This window comes from Mastigoproctus giganteus, chromosome 9 (genome assembly GCF_048544385.1).
Source record: "Mastigoproctus giganteus isolate SK-2022 chromosome 9, ASM4854438v1, whole genome shotgun sequence".
NCBI classification, from domain to species: Eukaryota; Metazoa; Arthropoda; class Arachnida; order Uropygi; family Thelyphonidae; genus Mastigoproctus; species Mastigoproctus giganteus.
Window position 1 is genome coordinate 184150652 of NC_143583.1, and position 10352 is coordinate 184161003.

General features: G+C 37.1%; 1 protein-coding gene across 1 annotated transcript in view; it reads right to left on the minus strand.

Annotated features, from left to right (window-relative positions):
- Positions 1-9486, minus strand: part of LOC150080934 (alanine--glyoxylate aminotransferase 2, mitochondrial) — a 209816-nt gene extending 200330 nt beyond the window's left edge. The window contains exon 1 of the mRNA XM_090380600.1: positions 9452-9486. The gene's annotated coding sequence lies outside the window, so the exon portion shown is untranslated. The remainder of the gene's footprint in view (positions 1-9451) is intronic.
- Positions 9487-10352: the final 866 nt, after the last annotated feature.

Here is a 10352-nt window from a genome sequence, read left to right on the forward strand (position 1 = left end):
ATATAATTCTATTTGGTATGAAAGGAGCTTAGTTTTGAACAAAGCAACTAGTGTCACTCTATTAATATTAGAAGTAGCAGCAAATGATGCAAGGAAGCAAATTCAACATCATCAAAAGAAAAAAAAAAAAAAAAAAAAAAAAGATACCTACATCATTTGTCCAACTTCTCTAATAATTGCCAGCTAAGATAAAGAAGAAAGCCAACAAGCAAAACATGGCAAACTTCGGGAAACTTACCAGAAAAACTCATTTCTCCCTGCATTCTCGGTAAACAGATGGTGCGTGTTATCAGTAGTGGCAGTAGAAGTCGATAATGATGTATTGATTAGTTTTTTCTCATTATTAAAAGCAGATTATTGGAGTTCATGAGTGGGCTGAAATTTACTTAGGGTACACCCTCCAGGCTGCCTCAGTCTCAGGGTGTTTATCCTCCCTCCTGCTGTTTTAAAATAGGAAAACGACTTATACTGCCACTAACAATAACGCACACCGTCTGTAGAAGTCGTTTTCCTGTTTTAAAACAGCAAGGGGGGGGGATAAACACCCTAAGACTGAAGCAGTCTAGGTGTACCTCTAAGTAAATTTCAGCCGTAAAGGCATTACATTCATGATCTCCAATAACCTGCTTTTAATAATGAGAAAAAAACTAATCAATACATCATTATCAACTTCTGCTGCCACTACCAATAACATGCACCAACTGTTTACCGAGAATGCAGGGAGAAACTACAGTAGTGAGAAATAAGTTTGTCCAGTAAGTTTCCCAAAGTTTGCCATGGTTCTCGTGTTGCCTTTCTTTACCTTTGCCAATTTACCTAATCCTTTATTAAATTTTTTTTTCAAAATACCCACTTCAACAAAAATAGGTGTTAATTTGTTCCAACGATTATTTTCTGGATGTAAGTAAATTTTTATGTATCTATCCTGCAACAATCCTTTTTCAAATTAAATATATGTCCCCATATAAGTGTGTCATCCAAGAAAAAATGATGATGTAAGCATTTTCAACCCACTTAAAGCTTTAAACACTTCAATCAGGTTTCCTCACAATTTGTAGAACCCAAGTGTTTCTGGTAAAATTTCATATATATATAATCTTTATTGTACAAAGGATGTATACAATTTACCCTTCACGGCAGGAATGCCAGGGGCCTTCACATTGGCTGGTGTACAAAGGCCTTGAGGACGGGGCCCACATCGAAGTTCGGGTTCATCCCCCAGGGCCAACAATATAATAGGTTTCAGTTAAATTATTCACAATATTCATAAAAATGTTATACAGTATTTTTTGACATTATATACAATATTATACAGACATCCTTTTTAAATTTATTATACTGCGACATTACTGTGAAGTTTTCCTGGTTGAGTTTAGGTCATCAAGGATCTCCCTCCGGTATTTGCGGTCCTTGACAAACTTGTAGAGGTCGCCTTTGATTGCTTGGACAGTGATAAGCATCTGCTTGGGGAGAAAGCGGTCGCTAAGGGCTAGTCTGTTATGGTTGGCTATAAGGGTTGGAGCTGACCTCGGTCCGGGTTGAGGGATCCTCCAACTGCACAGTTCCCATATGTTTGGCTCCGAGATTATTCTAGTGGTCATTTTGACAGTTAGGGTGAGGCGTCTTTCCATTATAAGATTTGGCAGTTGGGCAAAGTTCAGTGCGGTTGCCATCGCAGTTGTTCTTTGCTGGGGTGGACGATGATGTTTATGTGTGACCCAACGAAGGAGCCAGTATTCGGAGGAGTACACACGCTTGATATTCGTGGGGGCTGCAGATGCCCTTATTTCTGAGTCGTATAACACGACGGAGTATACAGAGGTGTATACGTACCGCCGAGTCACATCCAGATCCTTAACGTGAAGTAGTTGTTGTTTGGTAATCCACCGCATTTTGCAGAATTTTGTTATGAGCTTGTCAATGTGGGGCTTGAAGGTCAGTTTGCAATCGAAAACTACTCCCAAGTCTGTATGTGTATTTACCATTGGAAGGAAAATGCCATTTAAAGAAACTTGGACTTCAGTGGGTTGGTGCTTCAACGAAAAGACACTTTGGGCTGATTTTGCAGGATTAATAAGTAATCCAAATTGATGGAGATAGGATTCTAAGTCGTGTAGCTTTCGATTGATCTTTTCATTAATTTTTGAGATATGTTCCCCGGGGTTAATCTGGGTGTGTAACTTAATATCATCAGCATAGCAGATTATGTCTTCTCTCTCTCTTGAACAAACGGAATAATGACTGCTGTAAATAATGCTCCGGAGAGGACTCCGCCTTGGGGAACTCCTGTAGTGATTTTTCTTGAGATTATATCTTGATCCGCTGTAAGAACAATGATTCTGTCTGATAGCAGGGTTGTGATAAACCACAACAAGTCACCTTTTATATGGAAGTAATTTTCTAGGAGGTGAACAAGTGAGGGAATGCTGATTGAGTCGAAGGCAGCTTCCAGGTCGACATACGTAACGGCAAGTTCTGCTTTTGCTTCTAGTGCCCTGAGAATAGTGCTGGTTATGGAAGTTAAATTGGTGACTGTGGATCTTCCGGGAATGGCATAGTGAATTTGTGGGGGTTTGTGAGGCATGATTTGATTGGTGATGGTTGAAAGTAATGCCTTCTCCATAAGTTTCAAGAGGCTGGAGGAGCGAGAGATTGGCCTGAACTGTTTAATGAGGGATGCAGATTGGCATTTAGGATGTGGCCTCACAGCATATCTGTTCCAGAGAGGGGGAAAGTAGTGCTGCATTAAGATACGGTTAAAAATTGAGAGTAGTTAAAGTTGAAACTTTAGTTAAAAATTAAAAATTGAGAAGGTTAAAAATTGAGAGAGTTAAAGCTTTAAACACTTCAATCAGGTTTCCTCACAATTTGTAGACCCCAAGTGTTTCTGGTAAAATTTCCTTTTGTGTCTCCACTAATCCTGTGCCTTACTGTGCCTATACCAACAGATCTACATTCTTTGTAAAATGTGACTACCAAATATAAATGAACATTTGGCCTCGTTTTGCATAAAGATCAAGAAGTCTCATTTTAGTAAAAATATAGATCTGTTAGAATGGTTGCAAAAAAGAGCAACAAGAATAATCAGGAATACAACAAAAGTAATCAGGGACACTTACCAATAAAATCCTCAGTTCTGCAAATTGCAAATCCAGACAACTAAGCATCTGCAAAGAAACTTAAGTTTCTCTGATACTTTAATTGTGATAAATAAGTAGCTCGAAGGTTCTAATCACTTGTTGGGCATATATCTTTTTTGTGTTTAGATAAGGAATTTTTACTTTTTAGCAAGGATATAACTAATTTAACATTGCAATATAGCGTAACTTTACATCTTGAACTTGCTAGCGTAAAACTAAATAGTGGAATACATTTAGAAATCAATTAGCTTAGTATAGTACTGACAATTAATAAATTTAATTTTTTAATCTTTATAATTTTCACTGTTAATCAATTAAATTTTATTTAAATAGAAATCATGTGCCTCAGACTAGAGCAGCAAAACAATGGGCATAAAGCAGCAGGAGAGTGCTGTGGCTCAGGGGGAGAACCTAAGGGGGTAATTCTCCAAAGCATCATAGCCTAAAAAAAAGTGCAACTTGTGAAATGTCTGCAGACCTTTCTAGAACAGGACATGATCTAGCCAAGGAGGATGTGTGTGTTGGGGGGAGGGGGCAAACAGTATAAAGAAATTAGGTGGCAACTCAGCATTCTGATGGGCATTTATAAGGGTTTGAAGAGTAGGGTAGATGCTCTCAAAGGAATTAAAATGGGGAATTTTAATCCTATAAAGCTCTCAGCTGCCCAACTCTACACCAGAGTCCATTCATGTGCATCAGACAACACGGCGGAAATCTTCAAGGCAGAATGTGCTAGTCCTAGAGAAGCTAGTTATTTTTGGTGACTATTGTCAGGGAAACATTTTGTGCAAGAAGGACAGGTGGAATAGGACCAGGGTGTGTCTGCCAGGGGACAAAAATATGACACTGTAGAGCAGATATCATCTTTTAATGGCACAAAAGTTGATACTGTAGTACACGTTGGCACTAATATTAAGAGTAAGAGATCTTTAATGATATACACTCTAGGACTTACTTAACAAGTACAGGACAATGTCGGCAAAAAGTCGTGAATTAGATTAAATTTGAAAATGTCTGCAATTCTGCCCAGACACAAGAGGAGGAAGTATATGTTGAGAGCATAAAAGATAGGCAATGGTCATGAAAGATTTCATAATATGGGATGTTATGTAATGACAACTTATACAAGCTCAGTTAGTTCAATACATAGATATGATGCAAATACATAACTTATATGTCAGTTGACCACAGTCTGAACCTTTTTAGCTATAAATTTCTTAAGATTAAGAATGTTAGTGTTATTAGATTCTTCCTCCAAGTTAAATTTCAACCTACTGCAACAGGATCTAGATAATTTGGGCAGATGGGCTAAGAAGTGGCAACTGAAGTTTAACCTTGACAAATGCAAAGTACTGCATATGGGTAGAAGTAAACCCAGAGAAACGTACCAACTGTGTGGTACTACACTTAAGGTGGTAGAAAATGAATAAAGACCTGGGAGTAATTGTGCAGGCAAATATGAAGTTTTCTGAGCAATGCAGACAGGCTGCCAGGGCAGGTCATGGAGTTTTGTCAATGATATATAGGAATTTTGCTAGCAGGGAAAAGGAGGTGTTTATCCCTCTGTATAAGGCAATGATCAGGCCACGCCTTGAGTACTGCGTACAGGTCTGGAGGCCTCATTTTAGGAAGGATGTAGATTTACTTGAGCGTGTACAGAGAAGGGCAACAAGATTGGTGAGGGGAATGAAGGGATCCTCTTACCAAGAAAGTCTTAAGTTCTGCAAATTGCAGTGGCTGAAGACGGCACCTGCGCGGTGATCTGATTGAGGTGTATAAGGCCTTGAATGGGTTGAGCACACTGAACTCTGATGGGATCCTTCCACTTGTTCAGATTACGAACCTAAGGGGGCATAAATTCAAATTAAGAAAAGACAGATGTAGAATAGATGTGCGGAAATTTGCCTTTAGCCAGCGGGTGGTTAATTGCTGGAACAAACTTCCATCTGTCGTTGTGGAAGCTGATAGGTTGAATAAATTTAAGGAGGAACTGGACAGGCATTTGGAGGGAATGGTGTGATTTTTTTTTTTTTTGGCTGATGCTGCATAAGCTCATACACATGCTTTCTTGCATCACATGCCACTACTACTACTACCTAGAGTGTACATTATTAAATACTTCCATAATTCATTACAGGAACTCCCTGATTTACACAATTCTTGACTTACGCAAATTCGACTTTAAGTAAGTTTTTGCTAGCTGGTGCAAACTGAAAAAAATATGGAAACGTATTTTGCATCTGTAGGGATAAATGGAGGTATTGTGAAAATATCACATGTGAATCCAATAACACATTGGTTTTTTTTTCTTTTTTTCTTGTAATTCATTCCAAGTCCTTGGAAGTTGAAAATTTCACTATAATACTAAGTTATTTATCTTTCTAAAAGGTCATATTTATAATGGAAATTGCACTACACTTTCATCATTATCATACGTTCCATTATAAGAATTAATTTTGAATGCCTTTGTGATATTTTTCTAAAACATGTTTCTGGAGGTCACCATGATACATGATTTGTGGAATGAAATGATATAAATATATTTGAATGATCTTGGATAAATGTAACTCTGACAAGAGACCATATAAATTAAGACCTATGAAATATCTATAAATCTATAGATTTGTAGATATTTAGAGATTTATAGATCTATAAATCTATATAATTAATTTCAACTAAAAGTTTTACTAATTCAAATACAATCCTATCCAGGAATCCTGTTCTTGCTTTAGGAGTGATTAAAAAGTAAAGTCTACAAAATGTCTAATGTGTATGGTACTTGGACATTCATGTATAATGTGGTAGCACATGGCAAAAAATAAGCAATCGGTGTTAGACAAACTCTTATTTCTAAGATTATTAAACACATGTTCTGTATTTTTAATTGCAAAATTCCCCGCATCCAAACAGATAAGGTATATGCAACATTAAGGATGAAGCATATGTATGAGAAAATCCCTCTTTATTTGACCAAGGTAGGTATATCATATGATCTGGCTTTTAATTATTATTATTAGCCATATGGTGCAAGGAAGTCTGAGGCTTATGCTGCACCAGCCAAAAAAAAAAAAATTTCTGAATTATCCCAAGAGAGAGAGAGAGAGACCCAACTATAAATTTGAGTCCATAATCAAGTCTCAGTTATTTCACTGATCAGCTGATTCTCTACAGAAGCATAACCTTTTATATAGTATTTCTTGTACTGTTTATGATTCTTCATATCAGTGTTCAACTATATGTAAACTGAAATGGAGACTTGAACAATTAGTAATTTTGGTTCAGCAAATCATCCCGAAGTTCCAGAGCTTTCACATCAATTTGCCTTTGAAAACATCAAAATAATGGAAACATCATAATATCACAAATTTATTAATCTGCGAGACTTCAGAAATGAAGATATACCAAAATTGCATAAGTGTTAGCCATCCATACTTACTAATCTGCAGATAGAGGAACCACTAGGTGGCAGTGATCACAGTGTGCTGAAGTGGGATTTACTCAAAGAGGTAACTACCATCAGGGGTAAAGGGAAGGGTTATTGCTTTCATAAAGGCGACTACGATGGTATGAGACAGTATTTAAATTTTATACAGTGGGACCAACTGACGATGTTACCAACGGCAAATTCAAAATGGGAAGCATTCAAAGAACTTATCTTGGAAGCTACTAGGCTTTACATACCAACTAAGAAATATTGTATTGTTCAAGGTTTAGGCCTAAATGGATGTCAGATGAACTAATGAGACATATGGCAGAGAAGAAAAATGCATGGGATACATATAAATTAACACGTGACACAGAAGCCTACGATAGATATAAGTTGATCTGTAACCAAGTTACAAAGGACGTTAGGCAGGCGAAGGCAGATTACAAGAAATCTTTGGCAAAGGATGCAAAGAAAAACAGAAAAGAGTTCTTTACTTATGTAAACTCTAGAAGGAAGGGGATGAATCAGATTTGTCCACTTGATATCGATGGTTCAACTGTTGATGATCCTGCTCAGGTAGCTAACAAACAAAATGAATATTTTGCAGTCGGCATTCACACATGAGGAGTTATTCGGCGAGGGAATGCCAGAGATGTATTCAACTCTGGCAGTAATCTTGTATTCAACTCTGGCAGTAATCTAGATAATCTTGTAATAACTGAGAGTAAAGTGGAGGAGAAATTGTTGAAGATAAACACAAGAAAGGCACCTGGGGTGGATAGGATCTATCCAGTTATATTGAAGGAGGCAGCAAAGGAAGTAAGCAAACCCTTAGCCATAATTATGAGAGCTTCCTTGGACTCATGGGAGGTACCCATTGACTGGAGATGTGCAAATGTGACCCCAATTCACAAAGGAGGATCAAAGGCTGACACAAGTAATTATAGACCTGCGAGTTTAACTTCTGTTCCAGGAAAATTAATGGAGGCACTGGTTAAAGAAGCAATGCAGGATCATATAGACAAGACTTCAGTTAGCTCGGACACAGCATGGTTTTGTTAAGGGGAAGTCTTGCCTGACCAATTTGATTGGATACTATGATGCAGTCACAAAAGAACTTGATGGAGGGAATAACTTTGATATTATATACTTGGATCTTAGAAAGGCTTTTGATACTGTTGCACATGGAAGACTGCTGCACAAATTGGAGCAGTGTGGCATTGGAGGCAAATTGCTGCTATGGATAAAGGGGTGGTTGAGGGGGAGAAGGCAGAGAGTGGTAATTAATGGACTAATGTTATTAGTGGAGTTCCTCAGGGTTCAGTGTTGGGTCCATTCTTGTTTTCTGTATTTATAAATAATATTGATGATGGTATATCAAGCTTAATGTCCAAGTTTGCAGACGATACAAAGGTTGGCAGGGCTGTTAAGGACACTACTGACGCTATGCTGCTGCAACAGGATCTGGAAAGGTTGAGCAGATGGGCTGAGAGGTGGCAAATGAAGTTTAACATTGACAAGTGTAAAGTACTAGATATGGGAAACAGCAACCCCAGAGCAGCGTACCAACTCTGTGGTACTACACTGACAGTGGTAGAGAATGAAAAATACCTGGGGGTAATTGTGCAGGCAGATATGAAGTTCTCTGAACAGTGCAGACGGGCTGTAAGAGTAGCTCATGGTGTCTTATCAATGATATACTGGAATTTTTCTAACAGGGATAAGGAGGTGATTATTCCCTTGTATAAGGCAATGGTCAGGCCACACCTTGAGTACTGTATACAGGTCTGGAGGCCTCATTTCAAGAAGGATATAGAGCTGCTGGAACAAATACATAGAAGGGCAACAAGATTAGTGAATGGAACAAAGGGTTGCTCTTACGAAGAGAGGCTTAAGTTTTCCAAATTACAGTGTCTGGAGACTAGGCACCGGCAAGGTGATCTGATAGAGGCGTATAAAGACTTGAATGGTTTGAGCATGCTCAATGCTGATGGGATTCTGCCTCTTGCTCAGAATAATCACCTGAGAGGGCATAAATTCAAATTGAGGAAAGACAGATGTAGGATAGATGTGCGGAAATTTGCCTTTAGCCAGCGGATAGTTGGTTGGTGGAACAGACTTCCATCCCTTGTTGTGGAAGTACATAGCCTAAATAAATTTAAGGCTCAGCTGGACAGGTATTTCGAACGAACGGAGGGGTGAAGTGGAAGTTTTTTTTTTTTTTTTTTTGGCTGATGCTGCATAAGCTTGCTTTCTTGCATCATATGCCTCTATTAATGCTATCTAATGACTAGTCATACGAGCACATACACAAAAAAACCTTCCTAACACCATGAGGGTCATTTAAAGTCACGTTTTCTTAGTATCTAAGTTTAGCTTATCCATGAACACAATGCATTGGCTGAAAAGCACTGTCTGCCTTTTAAAATGGGGGGGGGGCTAAGCTATCTCATCATTTTAACAGACTTGTCTTTTGGCACCTTGTTAAAAATATATTGTAAATTTCTATATTCTCACATTGATGTTTGTTGGGAGATGGGTTGTAACTTGTTACCTGAGCACTAAGTAATTTTATTGTGTCATGTCTACAAGCAGGACTTTTGAGGGGGGGGGAAAGGGCCTAATATTATATTTAAATGTAAAATATCTACATAAATGTTAATAAAAATTAATATTATGATGTTAGGATGACAGCAAATTTGTAATTAATTTTATAATCTGTATAAATCCATTCATTAATTTTTCACATACTACCAGAGGAAAATAAAAAAAAATAATTAAATTATTTAATTTAATTCTAAAGGAATGTCTTATTTTGTGCACCATCAATGAAATAACAGGAAAAAGTTTTAAACTTATATAAATATGGAATAATTTTAAATACCTTGTATGTTTCTGGATTAAAGTCACAGGGAGGCAATTCAGGAACTCCAACTGCACTGCTAGCAGTACAAAGAGAACTGTGCAGAATACCTAAAAATAAGATATGACAAAAAAAAAAAAAGGTATTCAACAAGTATGTAATCACACAATACGTCATTAATATGCTTTTTCTGTAACTTTTTTTTCCCACTACTCTGACAGAAATAATACAACACGAACAATTTAAAATCCGACACAGGGTTTATATATTATTATATATTAAAACATACCCTTAAGTATCTAAAGGACAATCAACAACCATTAACGTGCTAAAGAAGTGATAAGAAATAGAGGCAGCCTTGTGAATAAATAAATAAAAATCACTTTATAGTAAAAAACTGGCACGAATACAAGAAGTACTTGGAAGCATTTAGACATAATGACATGATTAGATCACAATAGTTTTACAATCAGCCAATTAAGTAAATGCTAAACAGAATTAAAATTAGAGAGAGAGAGAGAGAGAGAGAGAGAGAGAGAGAGAGAGAGAGAGAGAGAGAGACTGTGCAAAGGACATGCAAACAGCAATAAAATGTATGCATGCATGCACGCACATATGATTATTATACATTTCCCTTGCCAAACCCTGAATTTGGAGACAAAAGTAATTACGAAATTATTTATAATCCCTGTATACATATTAAAGAGAATTTAAAATTGCATGAATAATTTTTGTGTTGTACCTCATGACAACTTTAAAAAGGACAGGCCCTATCCCAAACTTATTAATTAATTTAGCATTAGTAATGGCAAATGTTCTTATTTATACTCCGGCACGACCACCAAGTCAGTGGAGTTTATAATAAATAAATCAATTAATCAATCAATCAATCAATCAAATGTTAATCGTATTTAGCAGTCAT